The sequence below is a fragment of the Theropithecus gelada genome, unplaced genomic scaffold (assembly GCF_003255815.1).
Source record: "Theropithecus gelada isolate Dixy unplaced genomic scaffold, Tgel_1.0 HiC_scaffold_15884, whole genome shotgun sequence".
Taxonomy (NCBI): Eukaryota; Metazoa; Chordata; class Mammalia; order Primates; family Cercopithecidae; genus Theropithecus; species Theropithecus gelada.
This window is the reverse complement of record NW_020257641.1, coordinates 2,588,967-2,606,207: the sequence shown is the minus strand read 5'-3', so window position 1 is coordinate 2,606,207 and position 17,241 is coordinate 2,588,967. Positions and strand designations below refer to the sequence as shown.

The 17,241-nt window shown below is 38.8% G+C and overlaps 1 protein-coding gene across 2 annotated transcripts in view; it reads right to left on the bottom strand.

Annotated features, from left to right (window-relative positions):
- Nucleotides 1-17,241, bottom strand: part of LOC112617170 (tyrosine-protein phosphatase non-receptor type 4) — a 230,589-nt gene that overhangs the window by 205,677 nt on the left and 7,671 nt on the right. The window contains exon 2 of one of the 2 annotated variants that reach the window (XM_025373930.1): nucleotides 12,696-12,839. The exons of the other annotated variant lie outside the window; for it this stretch is intronic. The gene's annotated coding sequence lies outside the window, so the exon portion shown is untranslated. The remainder of the gene's footprint in view (nucleotides 1-12,695; nucleotides 12,840-17,241) is intronic. 2 annotated transcript variants of the gene reach the window in all.

Genomic DNA, 17,241 nt, shown 5'->3' with positions numbered 1-17,241 from the left:
CAAAAAAAAAAAAAAAAAAAAAAAGGCCGGGCGCGGTGGCTCACGCCTGTAATCCCAGCACTTTGGGAGGCCGAGGCGGGCGGATCACAAGGTCAGGAGATCGAGACCACGGTGAAACCTCGTCTCTACTAAAAATACAAAAAATTAGCCGGGCGCGATTGTGGGCGCCTGTAGTCCCAGCTACTCGGGAGGCTGAGGCAGGAGAATGGCGGGAACCCGGGAGGCGGAGCTTGCAGTGAGCCGAGATCCGGCCACTGCACTCCAGCCTGGGCGACAGAGCGAGACTCCGTCTCAAAAAAAAAAAAAAAAATAGCTAGGCATGGTGGTGTGTACCTGTAGTCCCAGCTACTTGGTGGGAGGCTGAGGCAGGATGACTGCTTGAGCCCAGGAGACTCTGTATCAAAAAAAATAGGGAGTCTACATCACCTCTCTTGATTCTGAGGAAAGAGGGATAGGGGAAGAAGCTTGAGACTTGTAATTGCTTTGACCAACAGAGTAGAGTAGATGTGATGCTATATGACTTCTAAGACTACATCAGAAAAGGCCTTTAGCTTCTATCTAGCTCCCTTGGAACACTCACTCTCAGGATGCTCCCCTTCAGAACCTAGCTTCTAACATGCTGTTAAGAAGCCCAAACCATATGGAGAAACCATACATAAGTGCTCTGCTCAACAGTCCCAGCTGAGCCCATCCTTCAGTCATTAGACATATGAATAAGCAATCTGGCAAGTGGATCCTCCAGCCCCAAGTGTTCCAACCCCCAGCTACTGCCAATGAGCAAGCAGACATTTTGGAACAGAAACCCTGTACTCTGTTTGAATTCTTCAATCACAGATCCTGTAAATAACAAAATGGTGACTGACTTATGCTACTAAATGTTGGCATGGTTATGCAGCAACAATAACTTAAACATCTCACATTCTGTCACTTATTCTTAAAACAATGACAGTTCCTTATGTTAATCCCCTCAGAAGGATTAAGTGGCTTGCCTATGGTTACACAGGCAAAAGTAATAGGGTAGTACTTGAATCCAGATCTGTCTAATCTCAAAGATTTCCACCATATCATAATGATTTCTACTTCTTCATGCTGAAATTATTTTGATTGTTATTTTCAGAGTCAACCACAGAAGCATCTAAACTAATTGAAGGTATCATGGAAAAAGACACACTACTATTTGTAAGGTTTGCTAATCTTCAATCTGATCCACTGCACTCAATATATTATTTCCTCAATCTCCACCTCAACACTTGCCCCAGAAAATTAAGGGGAAAAGAAGTCACAATCACATATACTGAGACCTTTGTTACAGTAAGGGCTCACAAATGAGAGAGTAACTCTGCTCATGTATGTTGGTGACATTAACAGAAAAGGATTAAAGCTGGATAGAGAATCAATAGTTTTGTTGTTGTTTTACTTAGCATACCCTAGTTTTTCTAACCTTTCCCAATAGCTTCCTATGTTCCTAAATCAATGTATAAATGGAAAAATGTCCTTACTGCAAAAATGAATGAATACAAATGAGTGAAAACTGAACTCGAATGAATGCAAATGAGTGCAAAGCAGCAAAAACAGGGCACCCATTCAGGCAAACATTAAGCTCTCAAAATACAAATATTTCGATGTTACTATGCTGCACTCATCTGGAATTTAGCAAAAAAAAAAAAAAAAAAAAAAAGTGTTTTCAACCAGGCGTGGTGGCTCACACCTGTAATACCAAGGCAGGAGGATCACTTGAACCCAGGAGTTGAAGACCAGCCTGGGGAACGTAGGGAGATCCTGCCTCTACACATTTTTTTTTTTTAAATTAGCTGGGAGTAGTGGTACCTGCCTGTGGTCTCAGCTACTCAATATGCTGAGGTGAGAGGATAGCTGGAGCCTGGGGGGTTGAGGCTGTAGTAAGCCATCATCATACCACTGATCTCCAGCCTGGGTGACAGAATGAGGTTGCCTCAAAAAAAAAAGTGGGGAGGCGGGGGGTTTCATAGCCTAACACAGGGGTCTTTCTTTTCTATTACAAATGTCACAACTATAATATCTAGTAAGCCACCAATTCACTCTAAATCTGTTACTATCTATCTATTACTTTGGAGCAGTCACTTCATTTTTCTGAATCTCAACTTCCTCATCTGTAAAAAGATAGAACTTTTTGTGATCTATAATCTGTACTGTCCTATACAGGAACCATGCCACATAGGATGACTAAGCATTGGAAATGTGACTCATATAACTTAAGAATTTGTTTTTTCTTTTTTTTTTTTTAGACGGAGTCTCACTCTGTTGCCCAGGCTGGAGTGCAGTGGCATGACCTCGGCTCATTGCAACCTCCGCCTCCCGGGTTCAAGCGATGCTCCTGCCTCAGCCTCCTGAGTAGCTGGGATTACAGGCGCCCACCTCCACACACGGCAATTTTTTTTGTATTTTTAGTAGAGACGGGGTTTCACCATGTTGGCCAGGCTGGTTTTGAACTCTTGACCTCAAGTGATCCGCCCGCCTCAGCCTCCCAAAGTGCTAGGATTACAGGCGTGAGCCATGGTGCCCAGCCAAGAATTTTTTTTAATTTAATTTAAATGGCTACATTTGGTTAGTGGTTATCCCATTGGACACTGTGGGACTATAGGAACATTAAATATCCTTCTAATTCTAAAATTCAATCATTTCCAATTTCCAACATTTAAAAAAATTTCTTTTCTCCCTAAAATTGAGTAAATAAATGAACCTAATAATATATAACACAATCACGCAGGAAAAAAATGATTCCAGTAATTTTTAAATATAATAGTATCAAAATTGACAAACGTTTTCAGTTAGGAGCCAGGCAGAAAATATTTTAGGCTTTACAGGCCGTAAGATCTCTGGTATAACTACTTAATTCTACCTCTGTAGCATGAAAGCAGCCATAAACAATATGTAAATGCATGAGAATGGCTGTATTCTAAATTCAGATACAGAAGTCTGAATTTCATGTAATTTTCATGGGTCATGAAATATTTTTTATTTTTTTTAAAGAACTTAAAAACTTAAAAAGCATTCTTAGTTCACAGGCCATACAGAAAAGGTGGTGGTCAGATTTGACCCACAGGCCACAGTTTGCTAACCACAGCAGAATACACTGAAGATAAATCAAAAGAAATACAAAAAACTCCGAACTTTATAAAGTTTGTTGTTGACAGTGTCTTGACGCAACATTCTGAAACTATTTTGTGTGTATTACAGGATTGAACAAATGAATAAATATTGATATTGTTGAGAACCAGGAGTCTGGCTACAGGAGACAAGAGGTCATATATGGCATCAGAGATGGTTGCAGTACTGGATGAGAATTAGAGGTACTGGTTAATCTCATGTTTAAAAAATTATCCATTAGAACCTAGAAGTCAAAATACTTCAATAACACTGAATATACTTAATCCACTATATACTATTCCCCAGTAAAAGAAATTAGGACTCTGGAGAAAAAAGGCTGATTTCAGAGCTGGAGCAAGGAAAATACAAGGTGAGGCTAAATGTCTTGTACCGGTAAGTAAGTAAGTAAGCCCTCAAAATCTAAATGAGGACTAGTCAAAGAACAAGAGAAGCAGTTTAAAGAAACTGCTACCAGGAAATATGGAACAACTTAAGTTCCAAAATAAATAATAATAATAGATTATAATACTCTGAATAAAAATCTGTAAGTACAACCTGATGCTAATGTTTTTAAGTGAGGGAGAGGAATAACTCTTTTTTTAATAATAATATCGAATGATAAATATAGAAGGAATAACAGAAATAGAAAAATGCCATTTTATAATTACTATAACTGATTCAGGCAAGACTTAACAAATGCTAAAATCATTGGGTGAGAGTTATTGGGTAACAAGATACATACTCCAAAAGTATCACCCCATAGATTACTTATTAATTACAAAGGGGAAACGATATCTTTACAATGGAGAAATCTGTCATATACCACCTTAACCAAATAATCAAATTTAACCAAAACTGATATCACAGACACCCTCATGTCATATACTGAGAACGTAACACCTTATGTAGTATTCTTGCCAAAAATGTTTAACTTGCATCTAGTGATGAAATAAATAAAATTAAAACAATGAGACAAATCCAAATTGAGGAACATTGTTAAAAACCATTTGCCTGGATTCTTCGAAAATGTGAGGAGCAGATGTAAAAGGATGGCGGAGCATTGTAGATTTAAAAAGATAAAGCAACCTACTGCAATGTGTAGTTCTTGATCCAATCATGAATTTGGCAGGGGTAGGGTAGAAAGTATAAAGGACTTGCTTGAACAATTGGAGAAATTTGGAATACAGACTGCATTTTAGATAACAGTATTGTGTCCATGCTAAATTTCCAGAGTGTGATCATGTTACACAGAAGAACATGTTTATTACCAAAAGATGTATGATTACATGCTGAAACATTTGGGTAAAGTGTTATGATCATGGTATCTGCAATCCTCAAATAGTTCAGAAATTTTCAAAGTACATATACAAAGAGAGAGCAAGAAAGCAAAGTATCAATTAATGAATCTATGCAAGAGTATATAGACGTTCAATATACCATTCTTACTACTTTTCCATAGGCATGACATTATTCAAAATAAAAAGTTGTGAGGAAAGAGTGAAAAAATAATTATTTCAGTCAGGGGTGGTGGCTCATGCCTGTAATCCCAGCACTTTATGAGGCCAGGGAGGGCAGAGCTCGAGTCCAGGAATTTAAAACCAGCCTGGGCAACATGGTGAAGTCTCGTCTCTACAAAAAATACAAAAAATTAGCCAGGAGTGGTGGTGAGTGTCTGTGGTCCCAACTACCCAGGAGGTTGAGGTGGGAGGATCACTTGAGCCTGGGAAATCAAGACTGCAACAAGCCAAGATCACACCACTGCACTCCCACTGGGCCACAAAGAGAGACCTTGTCTCAAAAATAAAAAAGAAAAAAATCATTTCAAATTCTGCTTTTATACTTAACAAATGCATACACAATAAAACCAGTTATAAAAAATCACCAAGCAATTAGCCACCTAAAAAGTTTTCTTCATAGCTTTTTTTTTTTTTTTTTGAGATGGAGTCTCACTCTGTTGCCCAGGCTGGAGTGCAGTGGCGTGATCTCGGCTCACTGCAAGCTCCGCCTCCCAGGTTCACGACATTCTCCTGCCTCAGCCTCCCGAGCAGCTGGGACTATAGGTGCCTGCAACCACGCCTGGCTAATTTTTTGTATTTTCAGTAGAGACGGGGTTTCACTGTGTTAGCCAGGATGGTCTCGATCTCCTGACCTCGTGATCTGCCCGCCTCGGCCTCCCAAAGTGCTGGGATACAGGCGTGAGCCACAGAGCACAGCCGATAATTCTTTGCACTTATTTGAAATGGAATATTCCCAACTGGACCATCTGCTTTACTACAAACTTAGTTTATTACACAATGTTTTGTACGTAACTATAAATTCAAATGCTGGCAGTGTAAGATAATGGACTAACTTAGCTTATTGTTATAATACTGTATACAAAGAAGGTTCCCTCCAGCTTTGTGAACTGAACTTGGCAACAGAATGGGCCAGATTCCCTTAGGATAGTGCTACCAAAACTACGAACTATAAAACTGATACCCTGTAGAAGGGAAAAAAAATTCAAATGTAGCAACAGGTTTTTCTCTAAAATTTATCTCTCTATACTTATATATACCAAACACATTTATATAGAAGTCATTATGCAACAACTTAAATAAGAAGCTTCTTATTTAAGAAATGGTATACGACAACAAAAAAGTATTCCTGGTAATCACGTGCAAAATCAATCATCTGAACATGAATGCATAACACTGGACCTACACATAGATTCACTGATGTACAGATAGCATTTCCAAAATGTCCTTTGTATGTCCTCTATTCAATTGTGACTGACAAGAATGAAGAATTACAATGTCAAAATAGATTTGATATTCATTAACTATATATTAAATACAGAAATCTAATTTGTGTCATTTCTTGCATCAAATTGATGTACTTAAGGTTTTTCCTTTTTTATTTAACTTAATCTTTTACAACTCACTATATCCTATTTATACATTTCAGCAACTAAAGTACAGTGTGTGCAAGAAAGAAACACACTCCCAGACCCACTAAGGCCCTACAGAGTTTTCTAAACCTATGCCTTCAGTATACCTGTTTATTCATGTAAGTATGTGAATAGCTAGCTCCCAGTTGCTAGACACAGTGCTAGATGCTAGAGATACAAATATGCACACATCTAGATCTCGGACCTCAAGAAGCTCACAGTCTGCTTAGGGATGGAAACCAAATAATTCAGTGAAATTATTAACTAAAAAAGACATAAATAAATTAATTTAGTGAGTCAAAGAACTACTCTTTTTCCTATCTACAGCTCATTACCTAAGTACTAGAAACATTAGAAGCAGCCAGCTAGTTCTTTCCCTCTCTCCCTCTCCATTTTCTAAATTTCTGTCCTTTGGTCTCCTCCCAATGAGATTCCAACAATAAAGCCAATCTTTCATAAGTGCTACCAGTCAATGAGAATATTTTCATTCTTGTCTAAAAAGAGGCAGTCTTATAGTATATGTGGTATTATATTTAAAGCTTTATTGTTCCTCTCTTCTCCAGCAAAAATTATTTCATTAGTTAGGGGTTTCGTGCATTTTTTTAGAGGGGAAAAAAAAAGAATGCTGGTCTCTAGAGTTTTTATCCTTCCTTCAGAAAGCAACTGCTTCCACTGGTCACAGTAGCTCACATCTATAATCCCAGCACTTTGGGAGGCTGAGGCCAGAGGATCCTTTGAGCCCAGGAGTTCAAGATCAGCCTGGGCAATATGCCACGATCTCGTCTCCTAGGGGGGGAAAAAAAAGTGGAACACACCCATGGTCCCAGCTACTCGGGAGGCTGAGGTGGGAGGATCGCCTGAGGCTGGGAGGTTGAGGCCGCAATGCGCTGTGAGCATGCCACTGCACTCTAGCTAAGGAGACAGAGCAAGACCCTGTCTCTAAAATAAATACATATAAATTACTCTAGTTACATCAGAATTAGCAGAGTATTTATAACTAAAGGCTTAAATCAAGTGTCCATGTGTTAGGCAATTAGATAAATGTTCCTCTTTACTTTTCCCTAACCCTTCCCATGTTCAACATATCTATTAAGTACCTCACATTGTGCCAGACAGGAAGAAGCGACATGAATATATCAACAAACAAAACAAGATAAAGGTCCTTGCCCTCATGGAGCTTCTATTCTAATGAGGAAAGAAAAAAATATATATAGTATAATGTGAGATGTTAAGCAGAGAATATCAGCCATGCAGGAGTAGGAAAGCAATTTTAAATAGCGGGCTCAGGAAAGCCATGGCTGAGAAATTTTCTTTTGAGCAGAGACTTAAAAAGTAAAAGAGTGAGCCATGTGCATACTCCATCTGCCTGGAACACTTGGGAGAAAGGTGGGCGTTCAAGGCAGAAGGAAGAACAAACATGAAGACCTGAAGTAGGAACAAGTCTGCCAGTGCCAAGAACAAAAAGGAGGCCAGTGTGCCTTGAGAAAAATGAAAAAAGAAGAGTGGTCAAAGATAAGATCAGAGAGACAGCTGGGTCCACAGACCATGTAGGGCTTTTCTGGTCCCAGTAAAAACTTCAGCTTTTACTTTAAGTAAGAATGGAAGCCATTAAAGGATTGTGAGCAAAGGAGCAAGATCATCTCCTTTACCATATAAATACAGTTGACCTTTGAACAATGCAGGGTTTAGGGGCACTGACCCTAACCCATATAACTCTTGACTTCCCCAAAACTTCACTAACAGCCTACTGTTGACCGGAAATCTTACCAATAACAAAGTCAATTAACACATATTTTGTATGTTATATGCATTATATATACTGAATTCTTACCATAGAGCTAAAGAAAATGTTAAGAATCATAACGAAGAGAAAATATATTTACTATTCGTTAAGTGCAAGTGGATCATCACAAAGGTCTTCATCATTCTCACTGTCTTCACATTAAGTAGGCTCCGGAGGGGGAAGAGGAAAGATTGGTCTTGCTGTTTCAGGGTGGCAGAGATGGAAGACGTAGTGGAAGGGGAAGCAGGAGAGGCAGGCACACTCCAAGTAACTTTACAGAAATACATAGTAATTTATGTTGGACTTTTTAAAACTTTCACTTAAAATGTTTATATTATGGTACCAATCCTTCTTCTACGATTTGCTTTAGTTTCAGTGCCCATATCTTAGAAGGGTCCATGTTGTAAAATAAGTTAAAGGCAGTCTTGAATAACTGGAACCCTTCTGCCAGACTGTCTACAGTCAATTTGTTTTCTGGCATTGTTTCTTCTACATCTTCTTGCTTATCATCTGGCACTGGTTTGGAAGCACTCATCTCCATCAAGTCATCTTCCGTTTATTCCTCTGGTGTTGTGTCTAATTAGCTCTTGAATTTCTTCAAGATATATACCTTGAAACCCTTCATCCTCAACATTTTAAAAGTATATATGATATAGACATAGACATAGACATAGATATCCACAATCTCTTTTATGAGTTCCCTGATTGACTCTGTTGTAAATCCTGTGAACTCATGCACAACATCTGGACAAAGTCGTCTGCAGCAGGTATTTACGGTTTCAGGCCTGATGGCTTTAACAGCTTTTTCTAGAACAACAATGGCATCTTCAATAGTGTAATCCTCCAGACTTCCATGGTGTTCTATCAGGGTTCTCTTCCATAATGCTGACAATTCTTTCCATAGAGTATCATGTGTAATGAGCCTTAAAGGTCCTTAGGACTAATCAATCTGGAGTCTGAATTAGAAATGTTGTGTTTGGGAGAACAAGTAGACCACTTCGACACAGGGTTAAACTCACAGGGTTCCGGGCAGCCAAGGGCATTGTCCAACATCAAAAGAACTTCAAAAGGCAATCCCTTACTGGCAAAGTAGTTCCTGACTTCAGGGACAGAGAACACATGAAACCAATCCAGAAAAAGAGTTATTGTTCGGGCCTTCTTGTTATACAACCAATAGACTGGCAGCTGGTCTTTACCTTATCCCATCAAGGATCGGGAGTTAGCAGCTTTAAAGATAAGGGCAGTCCTGATCATAAACCTGACTGCATTTGCACAAAACAGTAGAGTTAGCCTATCTTTTCCTGCCTTAAATCTTGGTGCTCACTTCTCTTTTACTAATAAATGTCCTTTGTGGCATTTTTTTTTTTCCCCAGAATAGGGCACCTTCATCTGCATTAAAAACCTCTTAGGCAGGTATCTTTTCTCCTCAATGATTTTATTTTTTCTTAGTTTTTGTTGTTGTTGTTGTTTTTGAGATGGAGTCTCGCTCTGTTGCCCAGGCTGGAGTGCAGTGGTGTGATGTTGGCTCACTGCAACCACCACTTCCCAGGTTCAAGCGATTTTCCTGCCTCAGCATCCTGAGTAGCTGAGATTACAGGCACACACCACCATGCCTGGCTAATTTTTGTATTTTTAGTACACGGGGTTTCACCTTGTTGGGCAGACTGGTCTCAAACTCCTGACCTCATGATCTGCCGACCTCGGCCTCCCAAAGTGCTGGGATATAGGCATGAGCCACCGTGCCTGGTTCTCAATGATTTTCTTAAGGGTGCCTACGAAATCATCTGTTGCCTCTTGGTTGGCAGAAGCTGCTTCTCCTGTAATCCTGACATTTTTTAAGCCAAACTTTCTAAAACTATCAAACCATCCTTGGATGGCATTAAATTCTCAAACTTTAGATCCTTCACCTTTCTTTTGCTTTAAGTCATTGTATGACTTTGCTTTTACTCAAATCATATTAGAGTCTATAAGTGTGCCTTTCTAATAGCTATCCTGCACCCACATAAAAGCTGCATTTTCATGTGAGATAAAAAGGTATTTCACAAAAAGTGCAAGATTTTTGTACCTGCTGGTGTAGCTATAGCAACAGCTTCACAGATTTCTTTAAAAAAAAAAAAAAAAAAAAAAGAGGTCTTTATCCTGGATTCATTTCTCTTGAAATGGCAAGCAACCAAAGCTGCAGACCACAATCTATGCTACATATCAAGCCATTCAACTTTTTCTTGTAATGTTGTGACATTTCTCTCCTTGGGAGCACTTCCAGCATCACTAGTTGCACTTCATATGGGTTCCATGGTGTTATTCAAGGTTTATGATATTGCACTACACATGATGAAACATATGCTGAAAAATACTTAATAACCACAAAAGATCACTTTTTATTGTGATAGGCAATTAACTGGAGAGACAAACTACTCATGTGGAGATGATTAGCATCATATGGCATTTTAAATGGATACTTCCAACACTTGCACTCACTAGAAATAGAGGTGGCTATTAAATTATTACAGTAACACATTATGAAGATAGTTAATTGTATGCAGTTGATTTAATACTGCATCTTTATGTTTATTCACATTTCTCTCAACTGCAAATGATGCCATGTATGGTCTGTGTGAGTTTTGTTAAATTTTAACATTTTATAGAAGATTTGTGTATATTTTATGGTAGTAAATAAACTAGTATCTATATATATTTTATGTATTCATGACATATCTAATTTTTCCTTTTTAGTTTTTTTCTTTTTTTTTTGAGACAGAGGCTTGCTCTGTCGCCCAGCTGGAGTGCCATGGCATGATCCTGGCTCACTGCAACCTCCGCCTCCTGGGTTCAAGTGATTCTCCTGCCTCAGCTCCTGAGTAGCTGAGATTACAGGCGTGCGCTACCACATCCAGCTAGTTTTTGTATTTTTAGTAGAGGCAGCATTTCACCATGTTAGTTAGGCTGGTCTTGAACTCCTGACCTTATGATCCGCCTGCTTCAGCCTCCCAAAGAGCTGGGATTACAGACGTGAGCCACCACGCCCAGTTTTTTTCTTAATTGAAAAAATGTCTTGATATTTTTAGGCTATATAGTTCATCTGTTTTTTTCAAACTGTCCCAAACCTCCAAAAAAATTTCCGATATATTTATTGAAAAAAAAATCCATGTATAAGTGGACCCACACAGTTCAAATCCATGTTTTCAAGCATCGGCTGTATATGCATTTTCAACTTGTAGCAGTTTCCATTAATATGCCAGTTACAGAAACTTAGAATGAACAGAAAACCAGTTAGTATCTATGATATTATAAATTAGTAAGAAAAAACTATTCGCCCTAGCAGATAAATGAACACAGAATTTGAAGAATATAAGCAATAAATGAAATAAACATGAAAAAATGTTCAACTACATTATCACTAAAAAGAAATACAAAAGAAAACAAAGTACCACTTCTTTCCATTGCTAGGGAATTTGGTGGTTCAGATCTACAATCCTGTAACTGAGATCTCTAGCTTCAAAACACTTTCAGAAGTGTTTTGAATTTCAGAGTATCTGGGACATAGACAGGTGATATGGCACAGATGCCTTACATTAAGTAATGTTCTTGGTTCTAGGGCAGCACCCTGTATTCAACCATACTGCTATTTAAAATTTCTTTAAGGGCCAGGCACGGTGGCTCATGCCTGTAATCCCAGCTCTTTGTGAGGCCGAGGTGGGTGGATCACTTGAGGTCAGGAGTTTGAGACCAGTCTGGCCAACACAGTGAAACCCCATCTCTACCAAAAATATAAAAAATTACCTGGGTGTGGTGGCGTGAGCCTGTAATCCCAGCTACTTGGGAGGCTGAGGCAGGAGAATCACTTGAACCCAGAAGGCAAAGGTTGCAGTGAACCTAAATCATGGCACTGCACTCCAGCCTGGGCAACAGAGCGAGACTCCGTTTCCAATAAATAAATAAATAAATAAATAAATAAAATTTCTTCAGAGAATCTGAAGAATGTACACTGTAAGTGGAATAAATGAGACTAAGTAGCCTCATCTCAGTATAGGTCAAGTTTGGTTGCCAAATTAGTTAACAAAACTTTTGGGTTTTTTAGGCATATGGGAATTTCAGAATTGCATATAACACACAGTTGGTTATAAAATTATTTTTGTAAACAATTATAACACAGATCAAAAGCCATAAAAATAGCCAGATACAAAGTGAGTCACAGTATCAGAATTACCTAAGAGAACTTTTTCAAATCACGATCCTTCCCAATGAAGACATTCCATTTTCCCTAGTAGCTTCTTGTAGTAAGCCATTATAACTGACTGCAATTTGTGCTAGGCTGGAAACAGTAAGATATATTAGAAATATTTTCCTTATTTCAATGCAAATAAAACAATTTGGAAGTCCTTGGCATTTGTAATGATATTTTGCTTTCATGAACAAGAAGTATCTAAAAAAGAAACAGACAAAAAGAATATTACCTTAAAAACTGATATTTCCCAAATAACTTTAATCCCCTTGGAAAACTCCTTCATTTTATTTTATAGAGAGATGGAGAGATAAAAGAATTCTGATCAGACATGAATCACTCTGGCTACAGCGTAAAGCAGATCATAAAGGGCAAAACTATAGCAAACTGCCCTTAAAAAGACTACTACAAGAGTCCAGACAAAGCATAATGCACTTATAACAATTAACATCAAGAAAATTTTAAATCATCCCAAATAATTTCAGAAGTTTTGCCAAGTTTCACACTGACAAACTAAAACTCAAGGGGTTGATAGGGCTACAATCGGGAAAATTAGGGGAGAAGAGGGAAACTCGCTAATGATGATGAGAGGCAATACAGACAGGCAGTTAGAAAATAGTATCCAGAGCTTATAGTACCAAGCAATAAGTAGTGATCCAGGCAAGCAGGTCCTTAGCATCATAGAGGTCAGATAAGCAGGTGGTATCCCAGCAATCAGGGAAAAACACAACAAGGAAACATGGCAGCAGGCAACGCTTACAGCAGATAGCAGAGAGCTCCAGCTACAAGACTGGAGTCCAGGAACTTAAATATAGGACATTGTTAACACAGAAAACCAGGACAGAGCAGAACAGATACAAATCTGCACTCAAATAAACCTACTTTTATTTATGTATTTATTTATTTATTTTCAGACAATAATGATTTATACATCTCACAATTCCCTGGCCAGGAATTGGGTAAAAGCTAGATTAGGCAGCTCTTCTGCTTCACTGGATGTCATCTGGCATCATTTGGGATCATTCACTCATCTACATTCAGTTGATGGCAGGGCTGGGCTGAAAAGTCCAAGAAGGCATCACTCTCATGTGTCCTCACTGAAGTACTCATCCACATGGCCTTCTTGTCTCTCCTGTGAGAGTTTGGGCTTCCTCACAGCATGGGAGTCTCAAGGTTGTCAAACTTGTTACATGGTAACTGGTTTCTATTGAGTAAAAGCATGAACTGACAAGACTTTTAAAAGCCTGCAGTCCCAGTTCCTCTGGAGGCTGAGGCAGGAGAATCGCTTGAACCCAGGAGCTAGCGGTTGCAGTGAGCAGAGAGAGCGCCACTGCACTCCAGCCTGGGTGACAGAGCGCGACTCAGTCTCAAAAAAAAAAAAAAAAAAGAAAATTAGGCCCTTTAGATGCAGAAAAGTCAGGCAGGTCACTAATGCAAAAATGCCTCAGGGAGCACTAGTTCATACAGAAAGAGGTGAAAGGAAATGGGTTACGTAAGTAAAGGGGTCTAAAACTTAAAGTTTAAATACTTAGAATTAGTTAGCTTAATAGTATATCTATACAATAGAACATACTACTAAATTTTGTTAAAAAGAAGAAGAAAAAAGGGACAGCTCTTTATATGCTAAAGTCAAATGATCTCCAAGGTATATTTTAAATTTAAAAATTATGGTACAAAGCATTAATGTAGTAAATACCTTCTACATAAAAAGGTAGGGGGAAAACAGTAATCTTTCTATTTGTTTCTATTTGCATAAATACCATAGAATATACAAAAAATAAAAGTAGTCACCTATACAGAACAGGAAAGAGAAGGAGTGGTATCAAGACTTCTCATATGCCTTTTTATATTATTTTGAAACTTGAACCACGTAGCCATATTGCCAATTCAAATAGGAAAATACAACTTAAATACAATTTTAAAAGTCTGAGAATCACAGTAATATACACTGCTGTATTAATTAAACATTGACTTATCTGTACTTACTTTGCTGTAGACTAACATAGTTATCTATGACTTATCTGTACCATTTCTAGCTATATACTAGATTTCAAGTTCCTCTGAAGAACGAACAATAATCTTGATGATAAAGAGCATGTCTTATTCAATTCTGTATCCCCACAGCCAAGCACAGTGCCTGGTACCTAGCTGGTGCTCAAAGAATACATTAAATCTGCCCTGGACTGGCTTTCCCTCTAAAGTCGCCTCCAATTCTGGACGTAATTTTTAATTGTATTGCTGGTGACTCGTCTATATACAAGAATATACTTAGAATTCGTGTTTGCATAAAAATGAGCAAAGAGAAGCTCTTAACACAACTGTATAACAAAAACACAAGATACAAATATAACTAAAAATAAAATAAACAATGACCCTTGGATTACTCCAAAGACCTATCAAAAGATGGCATTTAAAATGGGAGCAGGCAGCTATCCTAGATACCTACCAAAGTTCACTCAGGGCATTTTTTTGATAGTAGGTGTTGCTATATAGTTTTGCTTACCCAACTTTAAAATAATCACTACAGTTTCCTTCTCTTAATCCCAACAAATGTTAAGGTGTATGTAACCCTTGAAACACAAAGGTATTTTTCTCGATGCTGTCCCCTATTCTTCCATGACCTGAGGTCTCTTATCTATGGCCAGACTTCTCGAAGAGCTGTCTCATCTATATTCACTGTACACGTGGTTTCCTCAATTTAGTTTATCACACCCTTCTACTATAACTCTTCTGCTAAAGCAACAAACCTCAAACTAGTACACCTCAGAAGAGCCTTAGCATTTCAGTCGATTTTTCCAGGCTACTACCTCCTGGCTCCCCGCTCCCCCTTTTAACAATCTGTAAGGTCTTAGATGAGACCTGGGGAGTTCAAATGTTTCATTAGTATCTGCATAATTCTGATACAGGCAGCTTGCCTGAACACACTGGAAAAACCAAATAGCTAAGATTATCAATAACTTTCCAACAGTCAAATTCAAAGCCTTTTGGTCTTCTCTTTTTCTCTCAGCAGCATGACAGCTTCATGAAATTCCTTACTTCATCATCATCTAACACAACCACACTCTTCTCTCTCACAACCTTTCTATCAGTCCTCTTCACTGGCTTCTTGATTTCCGAGAGTCCTTAATCTTTCAATGATGGTAGTTAGGAGCTCTGTCAGCGTGCCTCTCCCTAACTTTATATATACTTCATAAGCAGTGACAGTCACACCCATTGCTTCAGCTACCATCTACACAACCTTAAATCCTGCCACTTTGGATTCCACAGATAGAGGCTATGCAGTACAGGAGAGAAAAGATGTTTCAGTATCAGACGAATCTGAATGCAAAATATTTACTCAGCTATTTACACAGTAACATGCCTAAAGACACACACCTTTTTGAATTTCAGCTCTGTTCTCCTTTTAAAACTAGGAATGGCACCTTTCTAACAAATTTCTGTCCTGATTAAATAAGGGGGAAAAAAAGATTAAATGAGAAGTTCTCATTACCACATGGACCTGACAGCATGCCCTGAGGACCCCATGCCACAGGCCTTAGAGGTGGCAAGCAAGGAGAAAGGAGATAACTAATGTGGGGTCAGAAGACTGGCACATACAAGGGGATTGAGCAGATAAGTAAATACACTGAGATAATAGGAACCAATTTCTCACTGCTGGAGAAGAGATTTACAAATACAGAAAGGGAAAAGGCTAGACGAATCCTGAGATGTTAGATTGGAATTGGTTGTATCAGTGTGAACTTTTTTTTTTTTTTTTAAGATGGTAGTCTTGGTCTGTCCCCCAGGCTGGAGTGCAGTGGTGCGATCTCGGCTCACTGCAAGCTCCGCATCTCCCCACCCCCGCCCAGTTCACGCCATTCTCCTGCCTCAGCCTCCCGAGCAGCTGGGACTACAGGTGCCCGCCACCACACCCAGCTAATTTTTTTGTATTTTTAGTAGAGATGGGGTTTCACCATGTTAGCCAGGATGGTCTCGATCTCCTGACCTCGTGATCCGCCCGCCTCAGCCTCCCAAAGTGCTGGGATTACAGGCTTGAGCCACCGCGCCTGGCCCAGTGTGAATTTTTAAAATACCTCTACATAGGCATAGAAAGAGATTCAGATGTGTGCATACATCTATGCAATTCCTAGCTCTATCCCCCTAAAAGTGATGACATACCAGCAGAAATGAACACAGTAAACACTCGGATCTCAGTTCCTAAATAGCACCTCTACTTTAAAAAAAAAAAAAAAAAAAAAAAAAAAAAAAACTGGATTCTTTGGAAAAACAAACTATTTCAGAGCTGTGATTGGAGATTATTAAGATCATCTGGAACATCTTGTTAGGCCAGAATGTAAGGAAATACACCAAGGAGGGGGACAGGTCAAGGAGATAGGGGAGCCAACTTAAAGGCCAAATTTGGGACAATTTGACCAACAAAATGAAATTTTAAAATGACAGTAACTAATAAAAACCACTAAACAGAAACAAATCCAGGAGAATATATCGATATAAATGAATGAATAAATAAATGTATGGAGAAGAAGGGGGAAATCTCTGTCAGTAGAATATGAACTAATAAATGTAGGCCACAGCTTTCACAGTTGTGGCTGATTCAGGTAGCAGTCATCAGACCTGAAGGCTGGTGGTTAGCACCTTCAGCTCTATTGACACACTCCTAGATATCTTCTCACATGAGAATTCTCAATTACAAAAGGAAAAAACGGTAACTTCACAGTAGAGAAACCCAGCAGACTTGAATTTAACAGATGTTCAAAGTTAAACATCGCTGGTAGCAGGACTATACAGCACATTTCCTAGTGATGTACTAAGAATATCACAACATTATTTCTATGGCATTCTTGCCAACAATGCACTCGGTCTGCACATGAGGAACCACTGGATGAACTTCAGTTGAGGAAAACATGTTACAGAAAAAAAGGACTCCACTCGTTAAAACTGTCAAGGTCATAAAGGACAGGGAAATATTAAGGAACCATTCCAAACTGATGGGAGACTAAAAGATGTGACAATCAAATGCAATGTGTGAACCTGAATTGGATGCTGGACCAAAAAGAAACGAGACACACTACTGGGATAGCTGGAAAAATTTGAATGGCATCTAGGGACCTGAAGGTAGTGCTGCCTGATTTCGCAGTTATATAGGAAACTGTCCTGTTTTCTAAATACACACTAAAATATTTA